Genomic DNA, 15,374 nt, shown 5'->3' with positions numbered 1-15,374 from the left:
TATTTTCCATTGTCGAAAAACACTCGGCTAGCATTTCACACGATTTGCCTACACCGTTACTGAGGCATCGATTGTGACACCGACGCTCTCCCGTGATCGAATTCACTCTCGCTCACGGTTCCGATTCCGCGACAGAATCGCGCGCGAGCGCTACCGCCCCGTGACTGTTCCCGCGAAATGCTAAAGTTTTTATTCTGTTCCATTCCGCCGCCGCTAATCAGTCACTCTCGTAAGCTCGGACTGGCTGGACGTTTTCTTCGAACCGTAAATTTACATATTTGCTCGGGGAGTTTTTTTTGTTGTTGCTGCTGTTTTTTTTTTAAATCTCACATTCATACATTTCCCCTGTACAATTCGCGCGAGCGAAGTCTCTGCTGCTGGAAGCATTGAACAATCAATCCGGCGGTTGGTTGAGTCATTGGCGACCAATGTGGTATTGTGTCTCTCCATGACTACGAGTTTTGGCGATTTCGGCGGAGTGATTGAGTAGATGAAAAGTTCGAAACAAGTGCGTTTTATGTAAGAAACGGAAAGTTTTTTTCCTCTCTCTCACTTCTGTGCGCCTTTTGAAGTGATATTCAGTCTGAGGTGGAAAATTAAAAAGCTGTGAAAAGTGTGACAAGTGAAGCAAAAACAAAACCTCAATCCCAAACTGACGAAATCGCACCGAAAATCGATTGGTTCGCCGATTCTCGTCTGTGGCCGTGCGTGTGTTTATGATTGACAAAATCCGTCGTTTAGCACCCGCTAATTGTTGCACTTAGCGTCACGTGAGAGGACTCGAAAACCTCGAGGGAACTTATTTTGCGAAATCCCAAAATTAAGCACTGCCAGCTTAGAGTATTAATGCCATCGGTGTCATTTAAATTATTCTTTTATACGAAGAATTGTCGGGTGAGTGCTCCCTGCGAAAGTGAATGAGAACAAATTGAACCACATTTGGACATTTGAACAAATAAAACGGGTGCACGCAATTGGGACAGTAGCTGAGTAGGTGGATTATCTCCAGGGAAATACCAACGCGATTTTTGTGCTGGAGACGAATTCTTTAGGTAAGTTTGCATAATATTGTCTCATGATATGAACGCATCCCCGTGGCCGGGCGGTCAGGTTTTGTAGCAACAAGACAATGCCGAGTGTGACTGTTATCATTGGAAGATAATATTGAGGTTCGCTATGCGGGACACTCATAGTGTCTCAATTGTCGTAATTTTTAAAGCTTGTGGAAAGATTTCTATAATAACTTGGTATTTTAGCAAGCTAAATATATGCGGAAAAAGTTTTAACAATATCCAGTCAGTAAAATTACGTGCCTTTTCTCTACCAACGAAAGTTACTATAAGTATTTTATCGATAGAACGTCAGAATATTGAGTTAATGCCAAACTTTCATTCACAAACTTCGATTCTAATCCTGCTCCACAGTTATTCTTTGTCACTGTGTCAGACCGTAGTTGATACTACAAATGACTATTGCCGGTTAAGATTCATCGGAGTGCTTCCATTTAGAACTTCGCCGCTTGATTCCTGGTTCATTTTGAAAGCGCAATGTTTCATTACCTATCGCACTCTGAGCAGAAGCAACGAGTCTTGAATACTAAGTTTGGGTGTTTTTTTTTTGTGTCATCCGAATATTGAATTCTGCTTAGTTTTAGTGCAAAGTTAAATCGGATATTCTCGATTATTCTTAGTAATTTGAAAAATATGTATTCTGAAACATTTATACTCGAAACAAAAAAAAATAGTAGAACAATTGCACCATCGAAATTTTTAAGTGAGTCGCTGTAAACATGGGAAATTCAAATGAAGTTTTTACATCAATTAATGGTCGATAAAATTGGATATATTTGAAGAATGAAAGTATTGTTTTTTAACTTATTTTTGAACCTTTGTATAGATTTGTTTTCCAAATCTGTCTATCGATTTGATGTGCTATACTTATTTAATGAAAGATTGATAATCGAAGACGGTGGGGTAATGTTTCATTCAGTCGCGACAATCTCTGTAGTAATCAAAGTCCTTTAGGAACGTTCTAACAATCAAATGGTCAGTGTTAAGTCAGACCGCAGCATGTGACATTCTTATGATTTCGAGAAAAACGAGTTTGAAGTTTGGTGCTATAAGGGGTTTTCATTGAGTGTTCAAAACGATTTCGAATAATTATTTCTGCCGTACGCGTGATTTTCCAAATCAAATAAATGTGGAATGTAGCTTACAAAATGTTTAACCTAATGCAATCAATAACTCGCAATTTTTTATTTTGCGACATAGTCCGCTCTGACTTAACACCGTCCAAATGAAAACTGATTGATAAGCTTATTTTTATTTGCGACTAGCTGACCCGGCAAACTTCATCCCGCCCTAAATTTGTTTTTTGTTATCAATACCTTCACACATTCACGTTTTCTTACTAAGCGTTCATAATCCAATCGCAGAACTGTTCATTGATTGATCTTCTAATCGACCCCGTTGAATTTACCTTTTACTAAAAAATTCCAAGTACTTCTACCAAAACTCATCATTATAATATCAGATTATTTTCAGACACAATTCTCGTTCAATATTTTCCAACACTTGCAAATAGCATGTTTCTCCGATACATGAAAAAAATGTTTGATACAGAAAATATGATAGAATAAAGACAGACCCCTCTCCCCTTTTCCCCTTAGAGAGGAGGGGAGTGTCTATTCACCATAGAAACGTTTTGTGCCCCCTAAAATTCTCCCCCCCTAAGAGAGGGAGAAGGAGTATCTATCCACCATAGAATCATTTATTACACCCTTAAACCTCCACAAGCCAAATTTGGTTTCGTTTGCTTGATTAATTCTCGGTAAATGCAGAAATGTGTGTTTCATTTGTATGGCAGCCCCCTTAAGAGAGGGGGGAGGTGTATCTAACAACCATACAATCATTTATTGCATCCTAAAACCTCTAGATACCTAATTTGGTTGCATTTGCTCGAGTAATGCTGAAATTTGTGTTTCATTTGTATGGCAGCCCCCCCCCCCTCATACAAATGAAACACAAAACTCAAACGGGGTCTCAATCTATCACGAAAACCTTCTCCGGCCCCAAAAACCCCTACGTACCAATTTTCATGTCGATCGGTTCAGTAGTTTCCGAGTCCATAAGAATCAGACAGTCAGACAGACAGACAGACAGACAGAAAACCATTTTTATATATATATATATATATATATATATATATATATATATATATATATATATATATATATATATATATATATATATATATATATATATATATATATATATATATATAAAAATGGTTTTCTGTCTGTCTGTCTGTCTGTCTGACTGACTATATATATATATATATATATATATATATATATATATAGATTGGTTTGGCTTCAATCTTGTTTTAAATTGGTCGTAAATATTGCCATACCAAGTTACCCAATACTTACTTGGCATTATATTGCGGATTTGTGTGAACGTTCTTTTTGAAACCGTGGAATTGTGCGAAAATTTTTTTGAACATTCGACTGGTGTGGATGTCTTTATGAACTTTATGAAAAATTATGCGAACGTGTCTGGAATTCTATTTTGTAAATTTTGAATTATGGACGTGATTACACACTTGTTTTTTGTAAATGTGCATTGGACGAATTTATTGAACAATCAATACCTCTTGTGAAATATATCCGACATTGTACTGTGGACATGGAAACTCTAAATTCAATTTGTGAACTCCTGGAGTAACATGTTGTTCAATTCCTTTGAACTGTGGATGAATTCTGGATATTGAACATTCGGTGAAAGACCTTGCTGGAACGTCATCTGTGTGAACAATTGGAAGCGGCCAATTTTGTCGTGTGGAGATTTCTGACTGAAAGAAACGGAGCCTGTGGTGGGACATAGACCGGTTTGGACACCATCGGAGCGGAGCTTTTTTTTTTAAGTTATGCTACTTGTAGTATGTGTCCAGCCGAAGTATAATCCGTAGCATCTTTCACTAGTTTATCAGGTAATTTACATGGTATATGCCTGGCGAAGCTAGGCTTCATCTCAGGATACTACACCGTTATTATTTCTGTTGCTGTTTTCTCGAGTCATTATGCCTGCTGTACCAGGATCTTTCACCGCGAGACCTCCAACCTTACGGTTGCTAATGGCGAAACTGAAGGATATTCAGCCATCCTTCAACGACATCCGAAGGTTTATTCAACATTTCCGGAGTGACGTGAGCAGTTCTCAAGTTGAGGTACGGTTGGAGAAATTGGGCGATCTGTGGGAAAGGTTCGGCAGCACACTAGTAGAAATAAGGGCCCACGATGACTACGAGGAGTCGGATGACGGCCTTGAGAAGGAGAGGCAAGAGTTCAGCGACGGAGTCCAAATCTTTTCTTTTGGACAAGGTGAAGGAGAAGGAGGACAAATCAATACCTGATCGCTCTTGTAGGTGCAGCGAGCTCTCGATGCAGGGTACATTGGACCATGTACGTCTGCCCCCAATACAACTGCAGACCTTCAGTGGAGATGACTGGTTTAGATTCCGGGATTTATTCAAGTCGCTTATCTGCTCTAAAACGGATCTACCGGAAGTGGAAAAACTGCACTACCTGAAGGGATGTTTGTAGAGAGAGCCAAGGTATTTGATCGATCCATCACCGATCACTGCTGCCAATTTCCAAATAGCGTGGGACATGTTGTGTAAAAGGTATGACAACAGTAAGCAGTTGAAGAAGCGGCAAGTCCTATTCCAATTGCCAACGCTGACAACGGAATCTTCTGGGGATCTACATCTCTTGGAAGAACTTGTTAGAACGATTCGAGTACTGGAACAGGTAGTGGAACCTGCTGACTACAAGAACCTTCTACTGATCCACTTGGTGACCACACGCCTTGATCCACTGACCCGCAGAGGATGGGAAGAGTTTTCGGCAGTCAAGGAGCATGATGTACTCGAAGAACTTATCGAGTTCCTACAACGGAGGCTTGTATTGGGTTCGATACCAGCGTCAGGAAATGAGACTATGAGTTTTCATCAACTACAATTATCTGCAAGGCAGAATCAGGCAGGAACAAGGGGCAGTTTCAACGTGGTGCGAAGGCCAGAATCATGTTGTTTTACCTGCAAGGGAAGGCATTGGTTTAACCAATGTTGTGTCTTTCGGCGAATGACGATAGCAGAGAGAGAAAAGGTTTTGCGTACACACAATCTGTGTCGCAATTGCTTCCGGAAGGGCCATAGAGCGAGGAGTTGTTCATCGAACATTTCGTGTAGAACTTGTAGGGGCCGACATCACTCTTTGATGTGCTTCAGGATGGAGAGAAATACTCAGCTTAGGACCATGGCTCTCTCAAGTTCACCAAACGCAATTTCTACCGGAGGAAATCGAAAAGCATCGGGTACATCGTCATCACCTGCAGTTAATTTATCGGCAAACGTCCCCAACTAGGAATGGTTCCAAACAACAATCGAAGGGTTTATTGGCAACTGCAGTGGTGGTACTCGAAGACAATAACGGAGATCGGGTTACTGCACGTGCTCTTCTTGACTCTGGTGCGGAGAGCAATTTCATCTCAGAAAGGTTAAGTCGTCGATTGAATGTGCATCTAGAAGGAGTTGACATTCCTGTCTCGGGAATTGACCAGGCTGAATCTAGAGTAAAACAGAGGATTCGTGCTACAATAAGGTCTCGGAGCTGAAGTTTTTCTCGAGAAATGGAATTTTTGGAGCTTTCTGGAATGGCGGTAAAGAGTCCGATGGAAACGGTGGATACTTCCAGATGGCCAACTCTAGGAGGAATCAAACTAGCGGATCCCTTGTTCAATATACTAACGGCAAATTTTGCAAATAGCGGAGCGACGGTAATCCTAATCGGTCCGCCAGAGAATGAATATTCAAACTCAGTCGGAAGGCGGTTTTTAGTTTTGCCACGGAAGACAGAAACTTCGGTCAGAATCAATGTTTTGTAAATATTGTACCTGTAAATAAAACATAAACGTTGTAAAGTGAAGTGTAGAAATGTGTAGAGAATACCTGTAAATAGAACAATGATATGAAATCACGATGTGAACTGGACTGTACTGTTTTGTGTTTTATGTATGACGGATATTCGGCAGTGCATTGTGGTTGCACTAGTGTTTTCTGCGTTGTTTGTTTGTCGTCGGTATTTTATGTGGATATTTTTGATGTGGTCGACGGCAAAAACATTGGTGTTTTGTGTGGGGGAAAAGGAGTTTTCCCTTCGATATTGGGGGCCTGGAACGGAGCTATCGGAGATTTAAAATTTTGACGGCCAGGCTCCCCAACAACTAGAATAGTTACAAGCTGATGAAGTGAGAGGTACCGCTATCGCAAAAACATCTTTTTCGACAAAATGGCGGCCGCTTGAAAAACAAAATGCGGCTTCAAACGTTTTTCTCTTACGTTTCTCATTTTTTTTTTAAATAGTAAAATTTAAAATATATCATTTTTAGTGGTTCATGCGATAGAAAGATTCACATAGATTGTATCCATATAAATTCGAATCGGTAATGAATCGGTTCAGTAGTTTCGAGAAAAACACGTTTGAAGTTCATTGTCATGGCCGTATCAGATTAGATACCCCATCACTAGAATGGCTCTAACTCGGTAAATAATAGGATTTTCGATAATTCCTTTCTAGGGTATATTCCTGAATGCCTAAACTACAGAAATATGAAGGAAAAAGAAAAGATTTTTTTAAAATTTCTAGACCAGAATACTGCCTTAAAAAAAATTAGATGTGACTCTTTAATCCTCTAATTTTTTGTCGAATGTATTCCACCGATAAAAATAAAACTCTATTTCGATTGATAAACTGAATACTGGAATACTGAAAACAAAACTTATTTTATTTTATAAAACTTAGACTTATTTTCGAATGCATTTCTTTACCGAAAATACTGATGTTTTCTTGGAAACTTAGAAATATCAGTAAATGTTAAAGCAGGTAAAACGTTGATTTTTTTCAGACGCAATTTTCGATTCTTAATTTTTTTGCAAATAATATGTTTCTCCATTACATGGAATACATACTTGACACAGAAAAGTAAATTTTCATTCATAATTTTCATTTCCCACCTGATAATCATTTTCGCATCTCATTAACCCCCCTGTACTCGCGCGCAAAATCGTAACTCGTATACTTACAGACGGTGCGAGTCTCTGTAATATTGCTATTGTGTATTGTTAGGCGTTATTGGTATTTATGCAAAGAAAAAAATTGAACGTGAAAAAACCTTCAGAAATTATATTTTTTTTAACTTCATTCATTTTTAACCCCTTCACGTATAACGTCGAGCCACATTCGTTGCGATTAGACTGTGCCAGAACGTACAACTTCTAACCTCACTCGTGGTCTATCGATGTGAAATGGATACATGCTTCAAGAAGGGTTAACGGAACACGATCCTTAATTCCGCAAACGCGTTGTCATTGTGAAACATATGAGCATTTTTTTCCAACTTTCTCTCGAAGCTTTTCAGAAATTTCAAAACTTTTTCTCATTATAACATTGATCTATGGGCATAGACGAATACAACAACATAAAGACGGCTCAAATCGGACCGTTCCTTCTTCGGGTTTTGCGCTTAAAAACACATTTGGCCTTCCATTTTTATTTATATAGATGGGAATAAGCAATAGAGAAGTATTAGAATAGGGATGTGGCATCGAATCGTACTGGAAGTCGTACTGGAACTCCCTCAAATTCAGGTTTAGTAATTGAGTTGGTTAAAATTGTAATTGATTTCGTTAGAAATATATTTTTTTATTTCTATTCAAATTTCGAACATCAAAAAATCATTTAAAATAATTAAAAAATCTTTCCCGATATTTATAATGTATACACATCTTCTTCTTGGATGGCACTAACGTTCCCAAAGGAACTTTGGCCTTCTCAACGTAGGTATTACTTGCGTCATTTTTATTAGTAGTACTTAGTTGAGATTTCTATGCCGGAAACACGCCTTGAATGTAATCTGGAGGGGCAAGCTCTAGAATACGCGTGACCTCAGTGCAAGTCGGAAGAAATTTCTTTGACGAAAAATCCTCCGGTTAGAACGGGAATCGAACCCGAACCCCCGGCATGATGTTGTGTGACGCTAACCCCTCGGCCACGGGATCACAGACTAGAAACTAGTAGCTTTAAAATTATAAACATATACTTCATTTCCAGATGTTCCAGATTCTGTAGGATTTCGTTCGTTCACTATGAACATATAATACTTTACATATTCCCTAGAAGTTTTTCCTTCACAATTAAACCTGTCGTATTAAAAATGAATAAGCTGTATGTGGTTCGGTCGCAATATATAATCAACTAGCTGACCCAGCAAACTTCGTTCCGCCCAAAATTTATTTTTCGTTATCATTGATTGATTTTCTAATCTACCCTTTGAAATGACCTTGCAAATGACATGTTTCTCCGTTACATGGAATAAATAGTTGATACAGAAAATATGATAGAATTAAAACAGTCCTAAATCGGACAATTCCTTTATAGAGTTTTGTTCTTATCAACACATTCGGTGATCCATTTTTATTTATATAGATAAAAGAGGATATATGAGTGCGTTTTATCACACTAAAATCCATTTCCACAAAACAAAAATCAATTTCGTTGGAGCAAACATCAAATGAACTAACAACCATAAAAACATTTATTGCTCCCTAAAACCTCCATATGCCAAATTCGGTTCCATTTGCTTGATTAGTTCTCGAGTTATGCAGAAATTTGGGTTTCATTTCTATGGCAGCCCCCCTTAGAGAGGTGGGAAGAGTATTAAACCACCTTAGAAATGTTTGTTGCTCTTCCACATGACAAATATGGCTCAATTTGCTTGATTAGTTCTCCAGTTATGCAGAAATTTGTCTTTCATTTGTATGGCAGCCCCCCCTTAGAGTGGGGGGTGGAGTTCCTCACAACCGTAAAACATTTATTGCACTCTAAATCCTCCACATCCTTAATATTTGGTTTCATTTGCTTGAATGATTCTCTAGTAATGCAGAAATTTGTGTTTCATTTGTATGGCAGCCACCCCTTAGAGAAGGGGGAGGAGTGTCTAACAACCGTAAAAACATTTACAGCACCCTGAAACCTCCACATACCTAATCTGGTTCCATTTGCTTGATTAGTTCTCGAATTATGCAGAAATGTATGCTTCATGTGTATGGCAGTAGTATTTCTGTCTGAGAAACTGTGAAAAAAATTTTGGCATTGACATGTCCATGGAACATTGACGTTAGTTTTAGTATCCACCCAGAGATGGACATATCCTAAAGTGGTGTTTTTCACATTTAAGCTTAAGATCACCTTTTACTGTTTGCATTTATAGGTGTAAGGGTAGAGTAGTTTTGCATGTTACAACTTACAAATCCCTGAAAAGATGTTGCATCTCGCTTTTTTAATTTTATTGTTGTTGAGTGCTGTTCGTTTGATTTTGTATTAATAAAATGTAGGGCAATCATCAATTATGAAATCTTGCGAACCTGAATTGATAAATAGTTTACCGATTGGAATCATTTCCATTCATCCAGGTTTCAATAGATAATGAAGTTATCTGATGCTTTTCTCCAGCCAACTAATAACGTTGGGAATATGCAATGCAGGACAACGCCGCCGCGGTTACAAAAACAATATCTCGTTGATAAAAGTATTATTTGCGATGCTATAGAAACGCTTTAGTTTATAGAAGTTCCTTCGTCGTAGATAAATGTTATGTAAACTCAGTTCAAACTATTGTGAGCTAGAACTTATCATCAAATGCGAGGGCGTTCGAGAGTTTTTTTTATCTCACTACGACATTTTGTGGCCCGAATCATCGCTTATACCCATTATCTTCAATTCATCGGCCACACAGTTTCGCATATCACCGCAAAGTTCTCGTCGCATGCCCTAATGGATCCACCGAGTGCGCTACTCTAATGTTGCATTCAAATCGATTCAGCGTGCCTCGTGTGTTTTTTTCCGGACCACACGCCCTCAAAGTTGAACTATTTGCATGTCCGTAGCTAATTAAGTGCACAACTTAGCGAATACCTTTGAGTTCGTAGTTTATCCCCCTCCCTAAATGAGATGCAAAACATTTGAATAAAAAAAAAAAGTTGTGCGGTTGATTGATGCGCGCGCTCTTGCGTCAAACGCAGGATTCGGGAGGGATGATTTTCACGCACATTTGTTTTTGTGCCGTTCTAAACAACAACTTAGTCGGGATCGGGTCGGTAATGAGCAGCGGTTTGTTTATATTTTTTTTCTTCCCCAGCCCGACATCGTGGGAGAACTATAACAATTGTGTTTACTTAGAGCTAACGAAAGTGATTTGTTTTCGGTAGCAGCTGAAACGCTTCGTTGTCTACGGAGGGGTAGCACTATCAGTAGGGAACTATTTATCACTGTTTTCCAGCGTCACTGAATTGAATTGGGGTTTCCTTCGACGTTTCTCCCCTCTCGGTGGTTTCACATGGTTATTTGAAACTGTATGTCGCTTTCTTCGACTGTTATTTTTTACCACCACTGGGTTTGTTTCGGAACCGTTAGAATTGTGACTATGTCCGGCGTCATAGAAACCGCCAAAATTATAAATCAGTTTATAGGCTTTAGTTCGCTTCCGTCCTGGGTCACATTGTTGTTTGTGGAGACGAGCGTTTCAACTCAAACACGATTTGGAGTTCGCTGCTATGAGGAATTTTTCAATACAGAATTTGGAATGTGACTAACAGAAGCTGCGTCAAAAGGTTTGTGTCTACGGCCCCGCGGAAGGTCATCGTGCCTCTCAAATTTGCATCGTATTTTTCACTTGCCCAAGAGAGGCACACAAGAAAGGGAATGTCTTGAGGCGTAGATGACAGCGATCAATAAATAATCGACTCATTGGAGAGCACCTTCGATATGGACTCGGCCTCTGGACAAAGAATCCGTGCGCCGCTGTCTGGCAGCCATGGCTGTGTGTATGTACAGTACTTGAAGCCCCAGACGCGGACGACACTAAGCAAAACAGAAAATAAGAAGAAAAAAAACAACATTGAATCGCTATAAACTGCTGGCCGGAATAAATTATTTGTTTTAATTCCGCGGAAAAAATTATCTTCACGTTCACGTGTCGGATTGATTAGCATTGGCCGATTGACTTTGGCTCCCCCCGATGATATAGCGCTAGAATCGCTGTAAATATTCTTCTAATTTACGTTCTTCGCGTTGGTGATAATGGGCAACGGCTGACAGCATCAATCAGTGTGGCATCATTATCGGCCCGGGTTATCTTCCGCATGTCTTCGCACTCAAAGGGGGAGGTTGAGCGATTGGACGGCTCGATCGGATGTCTGATGTCAAGTCATTCTCTAACGCGGCCTGGACACGAGCCGCTCAACCGCTTTGGGACGCGTCGTTCGAATTTCGATTTGAATTCATAGGTGGATTGTTTGATAAATGTGCGTCGAAAAATATGCGTACGTTATTGAATAGAGGGCAAGTCAGACACGAATAAAAGCACTACTCTTGAATACTATGCATTGCTGAAACATATACATATTTTACAGCTTTTCTATCATTCCATTACATTCGCATATAATTTCTTCATACGAGATACCTTGTACGTGATTGACCATGCATGAAGGTGTTGTTATTATGCTGTTATACTTTACTGCCGAATCGGTACACTCAAATGTTGGTCGAATGTTTCTTATGATTTTTTTAAACCTGTTGGTAGCTGCCTTGTCCTCGCGATATTGATGTTCCTCTTAGTAAAGTTAAACTTTACCTAAAGGGAGTAAAAAGTGCCCCCAAACCAAATCACCCGCTCTATGGAAAATATTGTATAGGGTATCAAATAAGAAATTTTGACTATTTTTCTATGAAGCCCCTATGAGGTTGATCATAGGATTTATAATAAAAAACGTACTTTTAAAATTCTCGGTTGATTAGAGTTGAAAGTTTGAAAAAAATACTGAAAGGTGCATCATACTATGGTGTATCAAGAAATATTATCAGAACATTAATTCATCAAAAATTTAAAAACTAAATTTTTTTTGGAGGATTAAGAGATTCAGTACTACACTCATTCTTATTTAAATATGCTTCTACGCTCTCTTTAAATATGTGTGATTTTTTTCGGAATTTTAACAGATACAAAAAAATATAAATTTATAAAATTTTGATTTTTTTTTTAGAATTTTGAGACCCAATACTGTGTTAACTTCTATTTAAATATGTTCGTATGTGTTCTTTGATATTTGTGATTTTTTTTCAGAAAATTCCGAGAATTGCTCGGTACAAAAATATATAATAATTTTTTTTAAATATTCATAATTTATCATTTGAGGGGCTTAAAAGGAAATGGCGTAAGTGACATAATCGATTTCTCTACATCGACTCTCTCTTTTGGTCATAACTTAGCTGCAAACACATTCCCAGCTGTGTTTGACAATGTGAAAGATAGATCTGAGCCTCATCTATCGGATTCTATAGCAAACCAAAAATGGATCCATGGAACCAGTTGAGTCATTAACTAAAGAAAAAGTTGATGAAGAGATTTCGATCGAGTCACTTACGCCCCTTTCATTTATCATTTTTTCTATTTTGTTTATTTTATAATATTTTTTTTATTTTCCTAAAATCTATAATTGTAATGTATTATTTTTTATTTTTAGATCAATTAAAAAATAATTGTCATTTATATGTAGGGGAACCGCGGGTAATACGGACAGTGGGAGTAAAATGAACAGGTGGTTGATTTGTATATTTAAATTTTGAATTTCAAATTTCTGTCGATGAGAACAACTTCTACATGTTATTCTATAATATTTAAGCTACACTATGGCATCAAAAGTGGAATAGGGAAACAAAACCTGATTTTTGAGTGGTTTAATATCAAAATTCAATTCGCTGCTGGTTATATTTCGTTTTGAGAGTTAACAGAGAAGCGATATTAGGTATGTACGGAAAAGTAAATTCATTTTCGAATGAAAAATTTAAATTATTGAAATAACTGTACCGATGGGTAAAACGGATAGTTCTCAGTAAGAGTGAGATGGACTGTGAAAAGTCTGTTTAATCTATTCCTAAGGAATGTCCTGCGTCTATTAATGGAAATCAAATCGCCAAATGTGGACTGTTTAGAAGCTTACTGGAACCAAAAGCAAAACAGTTGAGGGTCTGTCCGTTTATACTGCTGAAATGCACGATATCACTTCTAGGTGGATTAATTCGTGATGAGATTAAACCTTGGTTGAATAAAATTATTCCTCTCGCGAACGACAAACCACTACGCTTCATATATTACAAACCTGTCCATATTACCCGCATCGAAAAAAAAGTTGTACTTTTCGGTCTGTTTTAATTTCAGTAAAAACATTGAAGAACACTTTTTTGTAAAATTTTTGACCAATTAGGTAGAAAACTAGTATATTGAATCGTAAGAAACTGCATAAAAATTTGAGGAAACATGAGTTTCCAAAGATATAATTGAAGTTCTTCTTTACATTTCCGTTTTACCCCCACCTCCTTTACCTGTTTTTGATATGTGATTTTTTTCAGAACTTTGGAGCGCTTTACGGTACAATTTGCTATCAGTTTGAAATTTTGGAATTATTAAATTCAGTTTTTGAGACACAGCTTTGAAATTTGTACGTGAGAGTTTTTTATATTTATGATTTTTTTTTATAATGTATCGAGGATTGACCATACTATTTTAGGGCAATTTCTGAATACAGCTATAAAAAATGTTTCGATGAATGGATTTTTCTTGAAAAAAGTATATTGATTCAGAAGAAGCATATTTTGAATGTACTGATTTTTCTGATGAATAAAGCATTTTATTTAAAACACAAATTTCGCATTGTAAATTTGACAGAATGTATTACATATTTAGTGAACATAGAGTTGTCAAAAATCGAAATATAAAATTTTTCCAATTGTGATAGCAGAGCGGTGAAAATTATGTGACAATAAACATTTGCAATATTATCCAAGTGTCAAAATGTCATATAATACCTACACACTGTCGAATGTAACAACATTTGTAAAAAAAAAAAAAACATTATTGATACGGGAGTATCCACTTGGAGTCAGGCCCGGTCTGCATGAGCATTTCCCAACAAATCTTCCGTATATTTGTCAAAATACTGAGGAGAAGTAACAGCAGGTTGCGGTAAATCAATTACTTTATAATGTTTTTCTAATTTTCACCGTGTGCTTTTTTTTATTTTTATTAAATCGATGAATATAATCATAAAAAAATTGTAAATTGTAGATTAAATACGTAAAACTGAACATATCGACACTTGACCTACAGGGTCTTCCAGATTAACCGCCCACGCAAAAAAAAAAACGAATAGCTCCTTATAAGATTTTTTTTCGCTCCGTCGATGGTAACACTGTATTCCCCACTTCGGGACGATAATATTCGGCTACTCTGATCGGATGGTTTCTAATGTCAAGATGTACATTTTACAAGAACGTGTATTTTTAGAGAAATCGTATCACTCCAGCAACCGAAGCCTTAATGAAACCTTCTTCTTGAATCTTCAAAAATAAAATCAGTTTTTCAAGATTTTTTTAAAACCTAAATTTTTGATGAAAAAATATTTTGATAATATTTCTCGATACATCATAGTAAGATGTACTTTCAGTATTTTTTTTTCAAATATTTCAAAAAAATAGTCAAAATTCCTTATTTGGTACCCTATACAATATTTTCCATAGAGCGGGTGATTTGGTTTGGGGGCTCTTTTTTCTTCCTTACCCAGCCAGGCTCTTTGGTAATAATACTATTTTTATGAAATTGTGGTCTTTGTACATAAAAAAATCTCTTTGGGATGATTGATCACCTCATTGAAATCTCTTATCATTTATTGATAATTCGACTCTTCGGTTTCTTCATTAATAAAGGAAAATAATGTTGACGTAGGACTACGTCTTTAATATCTGTACCGGAGTGTAAGTTCACAGTTTCGAAAACGAGAGCGTGACGCTTGGAGTTCAAAGTTTTTCAACGTTAATAAATCTTTGTCGGCTGAACGAAGTGGTATGATAATCACTTCATTCGAAAGACAAAATATCTAAGAGTTGTATGATTGTTAATAATTGACCCGAAGATTTGAATGTGTTGAAACTACTGAAGTTGTTGACCCGTATTTTTAATGTTTTCAATCGGGCGCCCATTTTTTTTCTTTCATTCCAAAAATGACTTCTTTTCAAAAATTCATAACTTTCGAACTACTGAACCGATTCAGAAGATCGACATATCAAATTAATGACAATTATTTGGTATTTTATGAAAAAAATATTGCATTTGTAAAATAAGGATTTTGTTTTTTTTTTGTAATTATTGATTGTATTTGCTTTTTTATAGTTTACAGGACATTGTTTTTTTCTTTGAAAAAAG

At 37.2% G+C, this 15,374-nt stretch overlaps 1 protein-coding gene across 6 annotated transcripts in view; it reads left to right on the top strand.

Moving 5' to 3' along the window:
- The first annotated feature begins 218 nt into the window (after positions 1–218).
- Positions 219–15,374, top strand: part of LOC129764865 (matrix metalloproteinase-14) — a 104,635-nt gene continuing 89,479 nt past the window's right edge. For all 6 annotated transcript variants that reach the window (XR_008741269.1, XR_008741268.1, XR_008741267.1 and 3 more), the window contains exon 1: positions 219–1,052. The gene's annotated coding sequence lies outside the window, so the exon portion shown is untranslated. The remainder of the gene's footprint in view (positions 1,053–15,374) is intronic.

The sequence above is a fragment of the Toxorhynchites rutilus genome, chromosome 2 (assembly GCF_029784135.1).
Source record: "Toxorhynchites rutilus septentrionalis strain SRP chromosome 2, ASM2978413v1, whole genome shotgun sequence".
Lineage (NCBI taxonomy): Eukaryota > Metazoa > Arthropoda > Insecta > Diptera > Culicidae > Toxorhynchites > Toxorhynchites rutilus.
The sequence above is the reverse complement of the archived record's forward strand: the minus strand, read 5'-3'. Positions and strand labels throughout refer to the sequence as shown.